This window comes from Metopolophium dirhodum, chromosome 1, assembly GCF_019925205.1.
Source record: "Metopolophium dirhodum isolate CAU chromosome 1, ASM1992520v1, whole genome shotgun sequence".
In the NCBI taxonomy this organism is placed as follows: domain Eukaryota; kingdom Metazoa; phylum Arthropoda; class Insecta; order Hemiptera; family Aphididae; genus Metopolophium; species Metopolophium dirhodum.
Window position 1 is genome coordinate 16,088,140 of NC_083560.1, and position 12,873 is coordinate 16,101,012.

Here is a 12,873-nt window from a genome sequence, read left to right on the forward strand (position 1 = left end):
TCATAAACATTTGTTTAACGACTTTAATTATTGTATTAATAACTATACATATTTGTATACTTTTTCATTTTTTTTAACAATTATTTGAACTGTTAAGAAACTCCAATTTCACCATCAAGAGGCACAAACTCAGTGGTGAATTGGGCCAAACAAACTTTATATATTTTATTCTTTTTGTATGCAACGTAGGTATTTATATTCTTTTTGGCCAATAAATTAACTTATCTTATAAAAAATCAAATGTTTAGGTAAATTGTAAATGTAATGCAATATAAAATGTAGGTTAGCCGGGGCAAACACGATGAGATGCCGTGCATCAGTATAACTTTTGTTTGCTAGTTGCTACATTCAGTTATACATTTTGTGATATCACTCACCATAATATCTGCGAATATACCAATATAGTGTATATCGTTTTGGTGTTCTTTGTTCGTTTGAAACGACATCTGACAATTGTCACCCGCCGATATTTTCATCGTATACTGTTCGTCAGCCATCAGAGCCGAATCTGGTCTTCGATCCCTAATCCACGTGATCTATTTGTAAATCTCAGTGTACACAACTGTATAATGAATAACCAAGTATCGAAATAACGTTGTTCGTACCAGTAAACTGTGCGAAGAATCTTTAATCGCAACGAAAACCGCTCCGACCTCGGTCATGTCGAATCTAAACACCTGTATAGCCTTGTCGAACTCAATTTGTTCAGAACCGGCAGCGGGTACAACTATGGTGTACGCTTTAAAATTATTGAATTTATTCATAGTTTCGACGATATTAAAAGTTATCAACGCTGGCGAAACGATTTCATGAATCAGTCCTAAATACTTTCCATTTATCGGTTTGTCGTAAGATGACAATGCAATGTACTTTATATTTGAATTTACTTCGTTCGAATAGTCCATAGTTTGGATCCACAGTGCTATTTTTTTATTAATTTCAAATATCTACGGAATTGCAAACATATTAATCTATGTTAAGTGCTATGTAATATAGGACAGGCATATAATGTATACTTTAAGGGCCCACGCTTGTCTTTTATCAGCCAATAACTCTTCGGCTAAAGCGGAATCAATAATATTATTTTGTTTCTTTAACTTATCGGCGTCAAGAACCTAAAATTACGTTATACGACGGCACAAGCAAATAAACGTATTCAATATATTATTATTTGCCAATTTGTTAATATTATATAGGACGTACATTTGACCAAAAATAAGATTCTTTGCTCTCGTAAATTCTTGGTTTTTCATATAAAAATTGATGTAATAAAATCGATTCACCGAAAACCGTTAATGTCTGTTCAATGTTTTGTGTTGCTAAGACCATCTACAAATACAACAAAGTATAACTAGATCACTCGATTAAAATATGGAAAAAATCATAATTACGTTTTCTAGCGACGACCAAAAATATCGCGTAACAATTGCACTATCGTGGTCGTAAATCACCGGGTCAATATCTTTAATCAAGACGTCAACAATGATCTTCATATAGCTAAAAAACAAACACGTGCAATTAGTTTTATTAGTTGCGATGTTTAACGATCAGAATAATGACATCAACTTCATGTTTATCGTCATTCCGTACAATATACCTATAGATCCTTTCAATTCGTGGTGACTCTCCCAAAATGTCATCGCTCTGTAAGGTTTTCAAATATCCGAACAGATTGTTCGCCACGAGTAAAAGATTCGTTGATATTGCCAATGCGTCAGTAGGTTTTATTTTATGGTCATTAGCTACGGAACACGTATGCACGACTTTCGTAAGAGCTAATACCGTTTGCTCGATACAAGTAATACACCCTTTTGATGGAATCTACAACATTTAATGGGTAGGTACTTTGGTACGTATACAAATTTAATATAATAAAAACGATTTTTTCTTTCAAAAGACGTCTCATATTAATTTTTTTATGTACGTATTGTTATAAGAATGGTAATCTAATTATGCACCTTAGATAAAGTGTTCAATAAAACAGAAAGGCCATCATCTATACCAGACTGAAGAAGTACATCGCATATGACAGACAATATTCGTACCGTTGCTGTAAAAACATATTATTGTCTTATGAACAATATTAATCAACATGTTAAAATTAAATATTTGTATTCACACCTTCTGTATGGCCGCTGATCATTTGGATTTTCATCCTTTTGAACATATCAAGCAATTTATCAGGATTGCTTGGAACTATCTATAATTTGTTTTTTTATTTAAAAAATATAGGTACCTACTATAGTAAAATGATTATGATATTGTATAATATATAAAACAATATTTCCACGATTTACTTCGACACTTATATTGACGTACGCATAACAACCAAACGAATTAACTGCTAAGACACTTATTTTACCGGACGTTGGCAATATGATATTATTTAATTTATTGGATCCCCAATCCATGAGTAAACCTACGATACATGAATAGGTACACAATTAGAACATTATTTATTTTTTTATTTATGTTGTATATCAACGGGTATATACCCTTTTACAAATTATATAAAGGAAACATATTAGATAAAAACTAAATAAGTGTAGTAAAACCTAACAATAACAGATACAAATAATATAAAATTAACTCTGAATTAAAAGTAATAAAAATATAAAATTATAATTACATTATAAACATTTTTTTTTTTCATATTAATCAATCAATATTTTTTAATAATAACATAGATTTAGATTTAAAACAATTGCGTGAGAGAAAAAATATATCTAAATGTATACACATTTTATTATCTAAAATTAAAGCTCGAGGGAAAAAAGAATTTGTACCACTATTCGTTTTATAATGAGGAACTAAAAATAAATCTGAATTACGTGTAATTAGATATGGAATTCGAAAACTGATTTCAGACAACAATTCGGGACACACAACATTATAGTACCTATTTAAAATATTTATATATTTATCCAACACTGTTGGATTATCAATAATTATTACTTCGAGTAACAATAACTTATTAAATATTAAAATAAAACGTTTGTTATTATTATTATTTTTGACAATAATGTATATGTATTTATTTGTTCTATCGTATAAAACAAGTTATTTCTCACAAGATTCTAATCGAACAAATTCTATACGTTACGATACCAATATTAATAACTAACAAAATTATGAATTTCATTACTTAGTTCGCCTCGGTAGTTTACGTTTTCATACCGCTCATAATAATAGTAAGATAAATCTTCATTTTCTAATTGCGGACAAGTTATATTAAACAATGTCGTCCAGGCTATTCCCAAAGTAGGATTTACGTGACATTTTCCCACCGTTGATTCAGCAGCTGTTCTAATAACTATAAAGTTTTCTTGTTTAGAAACGGAATCTAACAAAAAACCCAAAAATAAAATAAAAAATCTTTCCATTAGATACACGGTGGGTAATTTTAATATTTGTTGATTACATAATGCAGATACATGAATACATGTTAAAGATACCTACGTCGTGGGACACGAAGAAGAGGAAAAAAAATTGTATGGAACTCATCGATATAATATGTTATTATTCAGTATTATTTAAACATCATAATACTATTAATTATTCCAAACCTTTTGCTTTAAACGTGTACACTTTATTGTAGTCCAACGAACGTTTAGTTGATATAAAGACTTGAAGTGGTGTGTCAAGATCCCTTATGCTATTTGCGGAAATGAACGTAGCATCTGATTGTTCTTTGTAATACCATTCGAGTGAGCAATTATTTTTACAATAATTCGTTTCAGCTATTAAATAGACAATTTCTAACGGGCTTGATAAATATCTACAATTTTTCACACATCTGTTATTAAAAAAAAATAATTACTAATCAATAGGTACTTTCAACACATTTCCAGTGTTCCAAAACTTTTTTTTAAATAGGTAGGTACCTATGATAAAAATAATCGTATACTTTGTATCTACTTGGTACGATAACGAGACGATCATAAACTAATTAAATAAGTTGTTCAGTGGCGTGGAGTCATCAGTGGTGTAAGCCAGGGTAGTTCAAGTTGGCAGGTCAATTAACACTTTCATAAATACACTGGGGGCTGTCAAAAGAAAAATCTCCTACCACGAGAATTCAGGTATAGTGAATCGTGGTTTTGGACGTTACTCATTGCACGTATAACCCACCTACGACCTACGTTTTATAGTAATTTATAAACATATACCTTAATTTATTTTTACCACTCCTAGAAAGTTGTTCACAATTTATTTTATGATTTTAATTTATAATTAAAACCTATTATATAGGTTATTTTCGCACAACGCACGAAGCTATGCGCTAAAGTCGATTATAATTTCTCATACGATTTTTTTGTTTACCACACTCACGAATGGTAAAATTAATATGTTTATCATGACCATCACTAATCATAAAATAATCTCAAGTATAAATATTATAAAAAAAATATTTAAATTAATTTAATTTAATTCCGATTACTAAATAAAGATTATCGCGGAGATTATCGGCCGAAGACAGTCTCAGTCCCAGTGTCGTAACAACGCAATGAGTAAAATAAATATGATGTCAATTTACAATTGAAATCATGATGATTAGTCGTGGCATTAAATAACTATTGAGAAAATGACCTCTCTAAAGTACCATCTTGATCCAATTTGCTAAAAGATAAGGTACTATATGTTGAAATCGAAGCACTTCTTCTGGTAGAAATTTTGTATACAAGATATAAAAAAAAATATTAATAATAAACACCATTGTAAAACCACTAGCTTCATAACGACTGAAAATGTAAGCAACGCTTTCATTGTTTATATGCACACCACGCCACTGAAGTACAGTACACCGATTCATTTGTTATGTTATTTTTACTTGTTGTTTTCTACTTTTTGTTATATTTACTTTATTAGAACCCTATAACCTACTTATTTTTAATTTATATTGAACTCACTTGATTCTAAAATCTAAGGCAATCGCGTTTGGAAATAATATTATTTTCGCAGTTCCATCTGTTGGTTTCCCGACTCGTTTGGCGTATGAATTGGTTACTCGTGTTATTAAATTAAACTCGTATATTTTGGCTTTGTCCAAAAACCCAGCCAGTCGGCGTTTGGGATCTAAAATAATTTTTCGTTGCATACGTGAGCTGCATTTGATGTAAACCGAAATCCTAAGTGCAATATTGTATAGTTTTTTTTTACTAGTAGTGTTGTACTCTTTGCAATTGACTTGGTCCTCTGTAACATTACAACGCCAAGTATAAATTACGTCTTGGTTTTGTCGGTCATTCGGTTCGTTGGGGTTAAATGATAGTGATGCATCCAGGGTGATCAAATTTGAATTACTAACAGACGTCTCAGGACTTCCAACGATTTCAGCGTGTAATCCATTGATAACTACATGTATATAACACTAAACTTCGTAAACAATCGTTAAAACATATTTTGTTCGGCATGTCAGGTTTAGTGTATATATACCATATTTATGTTTGGGTTATACTGCATAGAATTGTTTTCGTTAACTGTCAATTTAAACAGAATAGTGTACAACCCTTCGGGTAAAGAGTAACTAGGAAATACTAAATCTTTTTTGGTCAATATTTCGTTGTTGATATCCTTAACTTTTTTAGAAGTCTTGTGTAGTTCATCCTCTATTAATAACATTGTGTATGAAAAAAGTACTTAACAATTATGTTTTATGTTCAAAGAACATTAGTCAAACTTTTATACAAAAAAATCTAGAAATAGTTGTTAGTCAATAAAATTATTAAATATTTAAATGCACAGAAGTTAAGAGAACGCCACACTCGCATGTGTTGGCTCTGTCTTACAAATGTAAAATATATCAAAAACTGTTTTGCGCATGAAAGAACCGAGATGATACAATCATAACCAAGCTGTGCAGTATTGTTTTTTATTTTTTCGATATCAGAACTACAAAAAAGAGTATTCAAGTTTGAAAAACACTAACAACAATGGATTTTGAAACAACTAGAACTTTTTTTGTATAAGTGTTATTAAAAAAATTAAAACAATATTGCGCAGCCAAAGTTCTTTTTTTATGTGGTTAAAGTTTAATTTATTAGTTATGACTGTAGCCTTCTCAATTCTTTACCACGCAAAACAGTTTTTACATTTGTAAGACCGAGACAACAAATGCGGTTGAGGCGTCTTCTCAAACTCTAATAACATTTATATTACCTTTATATTACGTAGGTAGGTACCTTTTTTACCACGTAGGAACTTATATACCTTATTTTTCACAGGTATGTATTTTTTTACATACTACAACTCAAGTAGTAACTTATATTGGCTCTTTTACGACGTCAGAGACTGGTGACCTTTTACCTTTATACTGTATTTCAAAAGAGAATATACCGCTTTCTTGACCGATTTACGTTGAGCGGCACACATCCCCTACCAAGAACCGCGCCAGTTTGCGACGTGCGCGCTATCGTCGTCAGCCCGTTGTGAACTATATACAACCAGTTCCAATTTACATGTTTACTCTCGCGCTAACCATTTATGTACAATTTATTTGAATTCGGTGTATACTTGTCGGACAGTTTTTGATAGGTGACCGTTGTGCACGATCAAGCGCGAGGTAAGAGAAATTGGGCTCGGGATGGCTGCCAGCCGTCAGTCACGATGCGCGAAAGCGGTATATTCTCCTTTGAAATATAGAATAGGTGATTGCGGTCTTAGGAATAATTCACCGGACTCCATGTTTCCCCTAGTATTTAGGCACAGTTGATTGCTAGCTGCAATCGTAGGTACCACTAATAGCTGTAAAAGTTTTCACTCAAAACTAAATATGTTGTAACATCTTACACTTCCAAGGATTAGGTTCTATGAAGTATTATATGAAAACCGGTCAAATTAGTAGCGTTACCAACCAGAGACCGAAACCGTTAGAGTAGGTATACTGGATATTTAGTGCTGCAGAATACGGAAGGATCAATCAAAATACTATAATAGCACAGATTATAGAATAATTAAACTATATTATGTTTGAAAAAATATTTAAGAGGACGCTACACCCGCATGTGTTGTTTCCGTCTTAAAAATGTACAACATAGCAAAAACTGTTTTGCGCAGGAAAGAACCGAGAAGGCTACAGTCATAACTAAGAAACCACATTTTCACCACATAAAAAGGAGAACTTTGGCTGTGCAACGTTGTTTTTATTTTTTTCATATCACTTATATGAAAAAAGTTCTTACTATTTCAAAAACCATTATTGTTTATGTTTTTTAAACTTGAAAAACTTTTTTCATATAAATGATATCAAAAAAAACGTTGCACAGTCAAAGTTCTCCTTTTTATGTGGTGAAAATGTGGTTTTTTAGTTATGACTGTAGGCTTCTCGGTTCTTTCCTGCGCAAAACAGATTTTGCTATGGTGTGCATTTGTAAGATGGAGACAACGCAGCGGGTATAGCGTCCTCTTAAGGTAGAACGAAGAAAAGCCTAACAGCATGCAACCTTCGTTAAAAGAAAAAAATAAAGTAGGTAGCACATATTAAAACATATCGTTGGGAACGACAGTGTGACATAGCAGTTTATTATGTACGGTAATAATAATAATAATAACAATATACATGATCTCAATAATATAAATGTGAGTATCAGTCATACCGACCACAGGTAGGTATTATAATATTATATATTACAAAACTTTTTTTATGAACCGTCTCTTCTGGCTGCGGATCGCCTCAGGCTACCATTCAGTCACCATAATCATAGTAATATTATTATTTTAGAAATATTTTCAAAGTAGAATATACCACAATAGTTAAAAGTTATAGAGTGCAAAATGAATACCAGCCAAAGCGCAAAGTTTCAACACATAAAATAAATATATATATCACGTTCTCACGTACTCTCCGACAAATCATCTCGGCCATGGGGCGCACCGGAGTATGAATGGGAAGACTACTCCATGCTGTAATATAAAACTTAACAATATAAAAAAAAGGCCACTCGGAGCTAATTCCGCTGGTGGAGGGTGGAGGACAAAAGTGAGTAAGAAAAAATATATTGGCCAATATTCATTACATAATCTTGAGCGTGTCGGCTGTTGCACATCGACGGTGCGGTGGAGAAAGAGAGAACCCTTGCAGTGCGGTGGTGTTATCGTCACGGACTGACCAGAGGAGAAAAATATATATAAAACATCACAGGCATGCTGTAGATTATGCCGGGTGAGTGTGTGTGTATTTATAGAATTTCGAACGTTACAATGTCGTTCTAAACTAGCCATCATAACATCCATACATTTGTTGATGTGTTACTTGGATTTTCATCTGTGACTTAAGACTTTAAATAAAAGCATAAGACGTAAAGGATTCAAATCCAAGTGAATGTCTAAAAGTTAAAAATGTACCTATTAGACAATAGATGACAAAAATCAGCTATCTATTGACCAACATGGTCAATTTATTCAGCACATCAATACCAGTAAACATAAAGACAATAGAGACAGAAAATTTAAACTTCAACAAATGTTATTTACATCATCTGCATCAACTAATAGTACCAAGTGTGTTTTAATGATGATTTGTGTCGTGCACTGATACTTTCAGACATGCCTTTTTTTAAATTAAAAATTCAGCATTAAAATGTGATTTTATGGAAAAATATACTCATAAAATTCCTGACAAGAAGACACTTCGAAAAAATTATGTAAATAGGGCTTATAATGAAACTATTTCAAAAATTAAAAAAAACATTGTAGATGGACCTGTTTAGGTTAGGATGGATGAAACCACAGACGCCGACAAATGTTATTTTAGAAAAATTGAGACGTAAACCATTTAACCATCCAAGCCATTTTTGTTATAGTGGTATAATACAAAATAATCTTTTACTTTTAACTGACACCCGCGCCGCACCGAATATGTCTAAATTGCGGAAATTGTGTTGGACACATTTTATCCAAAAATGGTACATTTAACTTGTCTAGTTCATGGTTTTTATCGTGTAGCAGAAACAATTAGATTTAAACTTTCTGAGGTTGATTTATTAATTTCCAACATAGAAATTGTTTTTTTTAAAAGCGCGAAGTCATGTACAATAATTTAAAGATATGTTTCCAAATTTAACCCTACCTCCCGAGTTTGTTATAACTCAGTGGTAAAGTGGCTATCAGCTGTTTTATATTATTCGAATAACTTTGAAAAGATAAAAACTTTGTTTTAAAATGAGATTCCGATGCTGCTTTGCAATAAAAAAACTATTGTGTTCATGGAAAGTAAAAACTTCCTAGACAATTTAACATTTATTTCCGCTAATTTTAGATGATACAATTTCAAAATGATAAACTTCTAAAAGACCATGGCCCGAGAAAAAATAATTGATAATGCTATAAAGCAATATTGGTACATACGTGTTCCTGGATAAATTGGAGTTACTAATTCAAAATTACAAAAGATATTAGAAAAATGTCAGGATTTAACGCTGTAATGTCGGTACAAACTGTTAAATAAAACTCCAAATAACAATTCAGAAATAGAATACAATCTAAAAGAATTAACGTTATGACATATTATGCACCTATCACTTACGTTAATGTGTTCATTCAGTCGTTTTAAAGCAATGCTAAGATCAAATCACCGGCATTTTAAATTTAAAAATTTTAAATTATATTTTATTTATGTTGTTTTTAACTGTTTCCCTTGAAAAGACTGTTTGAATAATTCAGAATAAACGTTTTTAATTTGTGTAATGTATTATGTAGGTATTTTTTTTTATTATATTTGAAAGAAAATTTTACTTCCACAACGAAGGTTATTCTGACATTAAATTGTACATGGGGTTTTGTTTCTTATGATTAAGTGTTACCTACATTATACAAGTTATAAAGGTTACAATTTTTGATGTTTGAAGTATGCTATGATTTTCGTTTGATTTGTATTATGTATTAATTATATTACGTTTTATCTTATTTTCAATTTAAATATTTAAATATTAGAAATGTCTAGGTAAATATTTACTAAGCAATAAAAAAATATATAGATTATAGGTATTTAAATATTTTTAATTTTCTACTAAATTAAAATTTGTTCCCTAACAATCACAGTGATACAGACCATACAGTATTGGTATTGAATGTGATAAATATGAAATCAATGATAAATCATTGTTTTTATGAAAAACGACTCTGAGTGGAGATGGTTTAACTTTTTTTTAACCATGGTTACAGTTACGTCCTTGTACTATACATACGGGCCGTTATTACATTAGCAAATAATTATTTGAATAATTATACCTACCTATTAAAATTTTAACAAATGTTCACATTCTTTTTTAGTTTTTTGCAATTGTTTAAAAAATAACTTTTTTTGACCAACCAAAGTAATATCTATATCTAATTTATTGCTAACCAGAAGCTCCTATCAAAGTTTATAATTGGAGCATATTTTCTACCAAACTTTGTCTTGAGACATATAAGAAAAACACATTATTTTAAAACCACTAAAATCAATACAGTCGCATCTATAGTGAACTCACCTAATAATCTAAAATAAATATTCAATATACCTATATAATATACATACGTCATATTATTATGTATTTTAAACTAAAAAAAAGTCGATCCCCAAACTAAAAATTATTCCATAAACCAAAATAATTTTACGCTCGTATATGCTTGCACTACTAAAATGTTTAGCTTAAACATAATATTATTATTATACTTAATATAAATTACCGGTTGTTAATTGCAAAATTAATTGTCCGTCGTATATTAACCATTGGTAAGTGTGTTTGATATGTTTGATACGATCCTCGTTACACATTTCAGTATCTTCAGTAATGTTTATTTTTATTTCTTTTGTTTCGTTTCTATTTAGTTGTAGTGGCTCACCCATGGATCCACTGAAATACATATTTATGAAAATATGAAATAAAAATAAGACTAATTCAATATGTTGTAAATACTAATATAAATATAAATTAGTGGTAGCAGCGATTAAATATAGATTCCAACATTAAATAATAGCTTTAATGTATTTTGCAGTGCAGTTTAACTAACTTATCGGTAAGTTTACGTGGGTTTCCCCAACCAAAAATGTGTAATTTTCTATGCAGTTATTTAGAACGTAATCCGGTGGCACCCAGTAGGGAGTTAAAGTGGTTCAAATGAACCAGGTAAATCTTAAGTGGATACCTATCTCATAAGTGAGTACCTGGTACTAGTGGTTGAACATTTGATAGTTAGACTTATAAGTATTGCATGTTACAGAGTATAAATAATAGACTTATAGGTACCTATTATGTAGGTATAATATGTATTACAGCGATCACAGACCTGGGACATTATGTGGATAGACAACACCATTACCTACATTAAAATATTAAATAATTGTAGGTAATCACTAATCAGTAAAATCTGTTTAAGTAGAATTAGAACAGATACGTGTTCATGTACAGTGACGCTACAATAGGGGAGCAACAATGGCAAATGTCCTAATTGGCAAATTTTCGGGGGTGGCAAAAATGATAGCTTTTGCTTATGATGACGTGTTCATGATTTTTTTAATTTAAAATGTATAAACGTTTTTCGGTATTATTATCCAGGTAATTATATACCTACAAATTTTGTATTTTAAAAAAAATATTGTGAGCATCTTATTAGAAATTATACGATACGATAGGTAACAGGTATATTATATTTTATATATTTTACAATATTAAGATATAATAATTTCGTTTAATGTTTATAATAATTTATAACTTTTATCCCTAGGACCTCAAGTTTGGTAATCGGACCTGGTAGGCGTAAATAAGCACTAGGTAAGCGTCTTCTATCTAGTTGTTATACTTTATCAGTATACACTATATATTATTATTATTATGTGATGTTCTTAACTCGTTAAAATACGTAGGATCTTCAAAAAAGAAATCAAAATTCGTTAAAGGCGCCGGTGTACGGCGGTAAACCGCAATTTGTGTGCATGCGTTAAGATAGAAAATGGCTTTTCTATATGGTATGTATTACCTACTATACACATATTGTTTAATTATTTTTTTCAAATATCATCTGCCTACCATAATAATAATTGTTGTGGAACTCGACTGTTTGGGTATCGAGACTTACAATAGATTTGTATATTTGTTTAGAAACTAAATAGAATAAAATCGATCTGATACACATTTGTTTTATGACACCTGAGTCATCAGTTAGTGCGGACCGTTGTGCTATTTTTTTCTATACATAAATATTAATATTATATTAATCATTATAAACGTTGTAATGTTACTATAAATTATATACATTTGTGATTACTTTCAATAAAAATGTATATTTTAGAATACCCACGTTGTTAGTTTTTACACATTTTCACGTATTTGGTTTAGGCGTAAATACAAGTTTAGTTGTGTGGGTCAACGACATGTGTCTCCAATCCCACCCGTATTTCAAATAATATTATGCAGTTTACCTAACGACGATATTTTACAAGTAGGTAATTAGCACGTATTCGCGTGACCAAACCTGAAGATTGCTAGTCTATCCCCATCCAGACAAATCCATTTTAGAACAGATACTATGTCTAATTGACAATATGATTTTATTGGTTGTAGGTTAACGAGATTCTTTTCAATTTAGTCTATGATTGTGGTTTTTGGTTGAGTAATGGGATCGGAAACACATGTCTCTGACCACACTCTTACTAAACTTTGATTTATGCCTGGAAAATGTGTCGTGGAAGTTAATGCTCGTTGTGCTAAAAAGTTGTATAAGAAAATTACACACTTTTTTTTGTGGTAGGGTACATATTTTTAAAGAGTTATTAAAATTTGGAATGTACAGGAAAGAGTACACACTACGCACTACACACCAGTTAATTCCATTTTCAATAAATGGTATACAATAAGACGAGTGGTCATCGACAACCAAATGATGATAATCGTA